Source organism: Bubalus bubalis, chromosome 7 (genome assembly GCF_019923935.1).
Source record: "Bubalus bubalis isolate 160015118507 breed Murrah chromosome 7, NDDB_SH_1, whole genome shotgun sequence".
Lineage (NCBI taxonomy): Eukaryota > Metazoa > Chordata > Mammalia > Artiodactyla > Bovidae > Bubalus > Bubalus bubalis.
This window is the reverse complement of record NC_059163.1, coordinates 38344-46522: the sequence shown is the minus strand read 5'-3', so window position 1 is coordinate 46522 and position 8179 is coordinate 38344.

The following is an 8179-nucleotide window of genomic DNA, read 5'->3' as shown; positions in this document are numbered from 1 at the left end:
CAGGTGAGTCCAAACTGCAGGCAGAGGTGGACCTCTCCAGTTGGAGCTCTCGTGGCTCAGACACTCACGTCCTGGGCTTTGGGGGGGACAAATACCCTGGCAACCGTGGTCCTTGCCTATATCTGCTGTGGTTAGAGCCTGCCCTGTCTCCTCTTTGTGACAGGGTTCTCACCCCTCCCAGCAGGCCTCTTGGGGGTTAATGGGATGGAAGTGTCCACAGCAGGACTGGAGAGTCTATAGTGCAGGCCACTGGAGGCTACACAGTAGGCAGGACAGTTCCCATCAGTCTCGCCCTTCCAAGCATCATGGTTGTAGGCCCGCACACAGTGCATATTTCAATGTGGTAGAAGGTGCAGTGATCCAGGGATTGGTCCAGCCCACCGGGGATGCCCAGTCCATGTAGGTGTCAGCGTGGAGTGCATGGGGAGCCCTGGCCATGCTCCCTCACTCCCAGGAGGACCCCTTGGTGTGATCCCTGGAAAGATCAGAAAGTCAGCCAGCAGTGTCCCCTCCCACTCCTCCCAGCCAAGTTGCAACGAGAAACATAAGGCACCTTGGCGGGGGTGGGGGTGGGTGGGGGGGTGGGTGCAGGGGTGGCCTGGTGCCTCCTTTTGGTGTGCCGTGACCCAGCTCAGCTGTGAGTGCACAAGGCTGTGCTGAGCCATGTGAGCCTCCCAGCAGGCCCCCGAAGATGAGAGCAGCCCAGCAGACCTCACCCCTTCCCTCCATGTCTAGTAGGTGGAAGAGCCTCTTCCCCTTGCCATTCTGGGAGCGGTTATAGGTTTTTGTGGGTTGGGCCCCTGCCTGTGCTCCCTGCACAGAACTGTTTGCTCTGTGGCCTGATGTCCCCTCCTTGATGTTCTCAGGAAAGAATCAGGGGTTTCCATAGCAGTGTCTATAGGCAACTCTGCATTTGCACCCATGTTTACATCTTCCGTGTAAACACACAGCCTCCTTGACCTTATGCCTCCTCATCCATGAGGGGATGGTGGTTTCTGCTCATGGGGTGGGTGGAGGGCACACCTATGGCCACAGCACTAGCTCCATAGACAGCATGGCCTCTTGTGGGCCTGGACCCCCACTCGACCGACACCACCTGGCACACAATCAGGACTCAGTGACACTGGCTGCCAGGTGTTCAGTCAGGAGGGACCCGGAAGCAGCACCTAGAGATAGACCAGATATGCTTTTTCACAGGCAGTGGATGTACTGGTTATTAGTTCAGTTCAGTGTCCGACTCTTTGCAACCTCATGGGCTGCAGCATGCCAGGCTTCCCTGTCCACCACCAACTCCTGGAGCTTGCGCAAACTCATGTCCATCGAGTCGGTGATGCCATCCAACCATCTCATCCTCTGTTGTCCCCTTCTCCTGCCTTCAATCTTTCCCTGCATCAGGGTCTTTTCAAGTGAATCAGCTCTTAGCATCAGGTGGCCAAAGTATTGGAGCTTCAGCTTCAGCATCAGTCCTTCCAATGAATATTCAGGACTGATTTCCTTTAGGATGGACTGGTTGGATCTGCTTGCAGTCCAAGGGACTCTCAAGAGTCTTCTCCAACACCACAGTTCAGAAGCATCAGTTCTTTGGCACTCAGCTTTCTTTATAGTCCAGCTTTCACATTCATACGTGACTACTGGAAAAACCATAGCTTTGACTAGATGGACCTTTGTTGGCCAAGTTATGTATCTGCCTTTTAATATACTGTATATGTTGGTCATAACTTTTCTTCCAAGGAGCAAGCGTCTTTTGATTTCATGGTTGCAGTCACCATCTGCAGTGACTTTGGGGCCCAAGAAAATGAAGTCTCTTACTGTTTCCCCATCTATTTTCCATGAAGCAATGGAACGGGATGCCATGATCTTAGTTTTTAGAATGTTGAGGTTTAAGCCAGCTTTTTCACTTTCTTCTTTCACTTTCATCAAGAGGCTTTTCAGTTCCTCTTCGGTTTCTGCCATAAGGGTGGTGTCATCTGCATATTTGAGGTTAATGATATTTCTCCCAGCAATCTTGATTCTAGCATGTGCTTCACCAAGCCTTGCATTTCACATGATGTACTCTGCATGTAAGTTAAATAAACAGGGAGACAATATACAGCCTTGATGTACTCCTTTGCCAATTTGGAACCAGTCTGTTGTTCCATGTCTGGTTCTAACTGTTGCTTCTTGACCTGCATACAGATTTCTCAGGAGGCAGGTAAGGTGGTCTGGTATTCTCATCTCTTTAAGAATTTTCCAGTTTGTTGTGATCCATATAGTCAAAGGCTTTAGTGTAGTCAATGAAGCAGAAGTAGATGTTTTTCTGGAATTCCCTTGCTTTTTCTACGATCCAATGGATGTTGGCAATTTGATCTCTGGTTCTTCTGCCATTTCTAAATCCAGCTTGAACTTCTGGAAGTTCTTGGTTCATGTACTGTTCAAGCTTGGCTTGGAGAATTTTGAGCATTACTTTGCAAGTGTGTGAGATGAATGCAATTGTGTGGTAGTTTGAACATTCTTTGGTATTGCCTTTCTTTGGGACTGGAATGAAAACTGACCTTTTCCAGTCCTGTGGCCACTGCTGAGTTTTCCACTGCTGGTTATTAGGATTTTGCTTTGTGTCTAAAAAACAAGCTGTGCTGTTAGAAGTTGATGTGAGCTGTGGACATGAAACCCACATGCAGGGCAAGATCTCCCACTGGACAATGGCTTGGAAGCTTCTGCAGAGGTGATGACCACAGCAGTGCTTCCTGCCCAACCCCTCCAAGCCTCCCTGGTGGGCACAGCTGGACCCACAGTCTCAGGCGCCTTGACTCAGAGCCCTGAAGGGCCAGTAATAGCAATGCCTGGGGATGAGAGCAGTCACTCAAACAGCCCTGCTCAGTCCTCCTCTGCAGTGACCAGGAGAGGGAAAGGTCATGGAGTACAATGCTCGGCATGGGCCAAGCTTGATGCGCCCACTCCAGTGTATCCCTGGTCCTGCCCTGCTTACTCAGGCCCACTGTCTGCCCCTGCTGGTGCCCTCGTCTCACCAGCCCACATTCCTGGTGAGGGTGTCCATGTACACAAGCTGCCCCATGTCCCCTTCCCACATGGGACAGCCCCCATCCCTGCCTCTCCCTACTGATGGCCTGGACTTTGAATGTTCGGGGCAGGAAGAGGGCCACAGAGGAGGCCCTTCTGTCACATCTGCCTCCCAGGGGCCCACACACAGGTCTTAGGGTCTGCTGGGCCTTGAGGTCCAGACACTTCCAGGTGTGGGATGGACCAGCCACTGCCCCCTGAGCCTGATACATGTATCTATTCACATTTGGATTTTTTCCATATAGATTATTAGAGTGTTGATAGTACTCCGTTGGTATATCTAGGTCCTTGTGGATTATTTTATATGGAATAATTATATTTGTGGCATCTAACCTTTGGAATTTATCCCTTACCCTCTTCTTTCTCCATATGTTTGTTTTTTTAAGTCTCTGAGTCTGCTTATGTTTTTTCAATTAATTCATGGGTTTGCATGTTTAGATTTGTAAGTGATATCTTATGATAGTTCTTCTTCTGATTTTGACTTTCTTCACTTATTTTGATCCCTAGTTTTATCTTTGTTCTTGAAAATCACACAAGTTCATCATTCTTTTTCCCAGCTGAGTCATATTGCCTTGTATACACGTGTCACTTGTTCTTTATCCGTTCATCTCTCCATAAACATTTTGTTTGCTTCCATTTGTTGGCTATTATAAATTGTAGTCCAGTGCACACTAGGCTACACGTAATTTTTCAAAATCTGATTTTCTCTCAAATACCCTTTGGAGTGGGTCTGCAGTGTTTCAGGGTAGCTCTCTTTTTGTATCTTAAAGGCAGTTCCATACTCCTCTCTCTAGTGATTCTTCCCATTTATTTGCCACCAGCACCATAAAAGGGTTTCCTTTCCTCCATGCCTTTTCCACCATTTCTTCTTTGTAGCTATTTCATGATGGTCTTTCACACTGGTGCAGAGGGATCCCTTATTGCGGTTTTGATTTGCTTGTCTGTAAGGATTCACAATGCTCAGCACGTTTTTTATAGATTATTTTTTAAACACTGTGAGTAGGACTGATTGTTGAAATTTTCATCTTGATAGTCTGCCCACTTTTTAATTATTGTTGATTTGTTTCCCATGAAAATTTCTTTTTTAAAATTTATTTTAATTGGAGAATAAGTGTTGTTTTGGTTTCTGTCACACAACAGCGTGAATCAGCTATAAGTAGACATATGTCCCCTCCCTCTTGAACCTCCTTCTCACCCCCCACCCCGTCCAACCCCTCTAGTCACAGTGCCAGCTGAGCTCCCTGTGTTATACAGCAACGTCCCTTTAGCTATCTATCTCCCATTATAGTAACGTATATGTTTCCAGGCTACTCTCATTTTGTCCCACCCACCCCTTCCCCTGCTGTGTCTACACTTCTGTCCTCTACATCTGTGTCTGTTCTCTATTCCTGCCCTGCAAATAGGTTCATTAGTACCATTATTATAGATGCCATATTGAAAAAGACACATGTACCCCAGTGTTCATTGCAGCACTATTTATAATAGCCAGGATATGAAAGCAACCTAGATGTTGGTCAACAGATGAATGGATAAAGAATTTGGGATACATATTTACAATGGAATATTCAGTCCAGTTCAGTTCAGTTCAGTCGCTCAGTCGTGTCCGAATCTTTGCGACCCCATGAATCGCAGCACGCCAGGCCTCCCTGTCCATCACCAACTCCCAGAGTTCACCCAGACTCATGTCCATCGAGTCAGTGATGCCATCCAGCCATCTCATCCTCTGTCATCCCCTTCCCCTCCTGCCCCCAATCCCTCCCAGCATCAGGGTCTTTTCCAATGAGTCAACTCTTCACATGAGGTGGCCAAAGTACTGGAGTTTCAGCTTTAGGATCATTCTTTCCAAAGAAATCCCAGGGCTGATCTCCTTCAGAATGGACTGGTTGGATCTCCTTGAAGTCCAAGGGACTCTCAAGAGTCTTCTCCAACACCACAGTTCAAAAGCATCAATTCTTCAGCGCTCAGCCTTCTTCACAGTCCAACTCTCACATCCATACATGACCACAGGAAAAACCATAGCCTTGACTAGACGGACCTTTGTTGGCAAAGTAATGTCTCTGCTTTTGAATATGCTATCTGGGTTGGTGAATATGCTATCTAGGCTGGTCATAACTTTGCTTCCAAGGAGTAAGTGTCTTTTAATTTCATGGCTGCAGTCACCATCTGCAGTGATTTCGGAGCCCCAAAAAATAAAGTCTGACACTGTTTCCACTGTTTCCCCATCTATTTCCATGAAGTGATGGGACCGGATGCCATGATCTTCATTTTCTGAATGTTGAGCTTTAAGCCAACTTTTTCACTCTCCACTTTCACTTTCATCAAGAGGCTTTTGAGTTCCTCTTCACTTTCTGCCATAAGGGTGGTGTCATTTGCATATCTGAGGTTATTGATATTTCTCCCAGCAATCTTGATTCCAGCTTGTGCTTCTTCCAGCCCAGCGTTTCTCATGATGTACTCTGCATAGAAGTTAAATAAGCAGGATGACAAGACACAGCCTTGACGTACTCCTTTTCCTATTTGAAACCAGTCTGTTGTTCCATGTCCAGTTCTAACTGATGCTTCCTGACCTGCATACAAATTTCTCAAGAGGCAGGTCAGGTGGTCTGGTATTCTCATCTCTTTCAGAATTTTCCACAGTTTATTGTGATCCACACAGTCAAAGTCTTTGGCATAGTCAATAAAGCAGAAATAGATGTTTTTCTGGAACTCTCTTGCTTTTTTGATGATCCAGCAAATGTTGGCAATTTGATTTCTGGTTCCTCTGCCTTTTCTAAAACCAGCTTGAACATCAGGAAGTTCATGGTTCACATATTGCTGAAGCCTGGCTTGGAGAATTTTGAGCATTACTTTACTAGCGTGTGAGATGAGTGCAATTGTGCGGTAGTTTGAGCATTCTTTGGAATTGCCTTTCTTTGGGATTTGAATAAAAACTGACCTTTTCTAGTCCTCTGGCCACTGCTGAGTTTTCCAAATTTGCTGGCATATTGAGTGCAGCACTTTCACAGCATCATCTTTCAGGATTTGAAATAGCTCAACTGGAATTCCATCACCTCCACTAGCTTTGTTCATAGTGATGCTTCCTAAGGCCCACTTGACTTCACATTCCAGGATGTCTGGCTCTAGGTCAGTGATCACACCATCGTGATTATCTGGGTCGTGAAGATCTTTTTTGTACAGTTCTTCTGTGTATTCTTGCCACCTCTTCTTAATATCTTCTGCTTCTGTTAGGTCCATACCATTTCTGTCCTTTATCAAGCCCATCTTTGCATGAAATGTTCCCTTGGTATCTCTAATTTTCTTGAAGAGATCTCTAGTCTTTCCCATTGTGTTGTTTTCCTCTATTTCTTTGCACTGATCGCTGAGGAAGGCTTTCTTATCTCTTCTTGCTATTCTTTGGAACTCTGCATTCAGATGCTTATAGATTTCCTTTTCTCCTTTGCTTTTTGCTTCTCTTCTTTTCACAGCTATTTGTAAGGCCTCCCCAGACAGCCATTTTGCTTTTTTGCATTTCTTTTCCACGGGGATGGTCTTGATCCCTGTCTCCTGTACAATGTCACGAACCTCGTTCCATAGTTCATCAGGAGCTCTATCTATCAGATCTAGGCCCTTAAATCTATTTCTCACTTCCACTGTATAATCATAAGGGATTTGATTTAGGTCATACCTGAATGGTCTAGTGGTTTTCCCTACCTTCTTCAATTTAAGTCTGAATTTGGCAATAAGGAGTTCATGATCTGAGCCACAGTCAGCTCCTGGTCTTGTTTTTGCTGACTGTATAGAGCTTCTCCATCTTTGGCTGCAAAGAATATAATCAATCTGATTTCAGTGTTGACCATCTGGTGATGTCCATGTATAGAGTCTTCTCTTGTGTTGTTGGAAGAGGGTGTTTGTTATGACCAGTGCATTTTCTTGGCAAAACTCTATTAGTCTTTGCCCTGCTTCATTCTGTATTCCAAGGCCAAATTTGCCTGTTACTCCAGGTGTTTCTTGACTTCCTACTTTTGCATTCCAGTCCCCTATAATGAAAAGGGCATCTTTTTTGGGTGTTAGTTCTAAAAGGTCTTGTAGGTCTTCATAGAACCGTTCAACTTCAGCTTCTTCAGCATTACTGGTTGGGGCATAGACTTGGATTACTGTGATATTGAATAGTTTGCCTTGGATATGAACAGAGATCATTCTGTCATTTTTGAGATTGCATCCAAGTACTGCATTTTGGACTCTTTTGTTGACCATTATGGCTACTCCATGTCTTCTGAGGGATTCCTGCCCGCAGTAGTGGATATAATGGTCATCTGAGTTAAATTCACCCATTCCAGTCCATTTTAGTTCGCTGATTCCTAAAATGCCGACATTCACTCTTGCCATCTCTTGTTTGATCACTCCCAATTTGCCTTGATTCATGGACCTGACATTCTAGGTTCCTATGCAATATTGCTCTTTACAGCATCGGACCTTGCTTCTATCGCCAGTCACATCCACAGCTGGGTATTCTTTTTGCTTTGGCTCCATCCCTTCATTCTTTCTGGAGTTATTTCTCCACTGATCTCCAGTAGCATATTGGGCACCTACTGACCTGGGGAGTTCCTCTTTCAGTATCCTATCATTTTGCCTTTTTGTACTGTTCATGGGGTTCTCAAGGCAAGAATACTGAAGTGGTTTGCCATTCCCTTCTCCAGTGGACCACATTCTGTCAGATCTCTCCACCATGACCTGCCAATCTTGCGTTGCCCCACGGGCCTGGCTTAGTTTCATTGAGTTAGACAAGGCTGTGGTCCTAGTGTGATTAGATTGACTAGTTTTCTGTGAGTATGGTTTCAGTGTGTCTGCAGACAATGGAATATTACTCAGCCATAAAATGAAATGAATTTCAGTCAGTTGTAGTGAGGTAGATGAACCTAGAGCCTGTTGTAGAGTGAAGTAAGCCATGAAAATTTCTTAAATGCGGGGATCATGTCGAGCCCAGCAGTGCTTGTGAATGTGAAGTGCCCAAGAACAAAAGTTGTAATGTTGTTTTGGAAAATGGCCACAAGACCATTTCTTCATGTCCTGCTCTTATTACTATGGTAACTGGAGCCTTAGGGTTAGTCTTAGTTCCTGGTTGTAAAGTAGAGTGGAATGTATG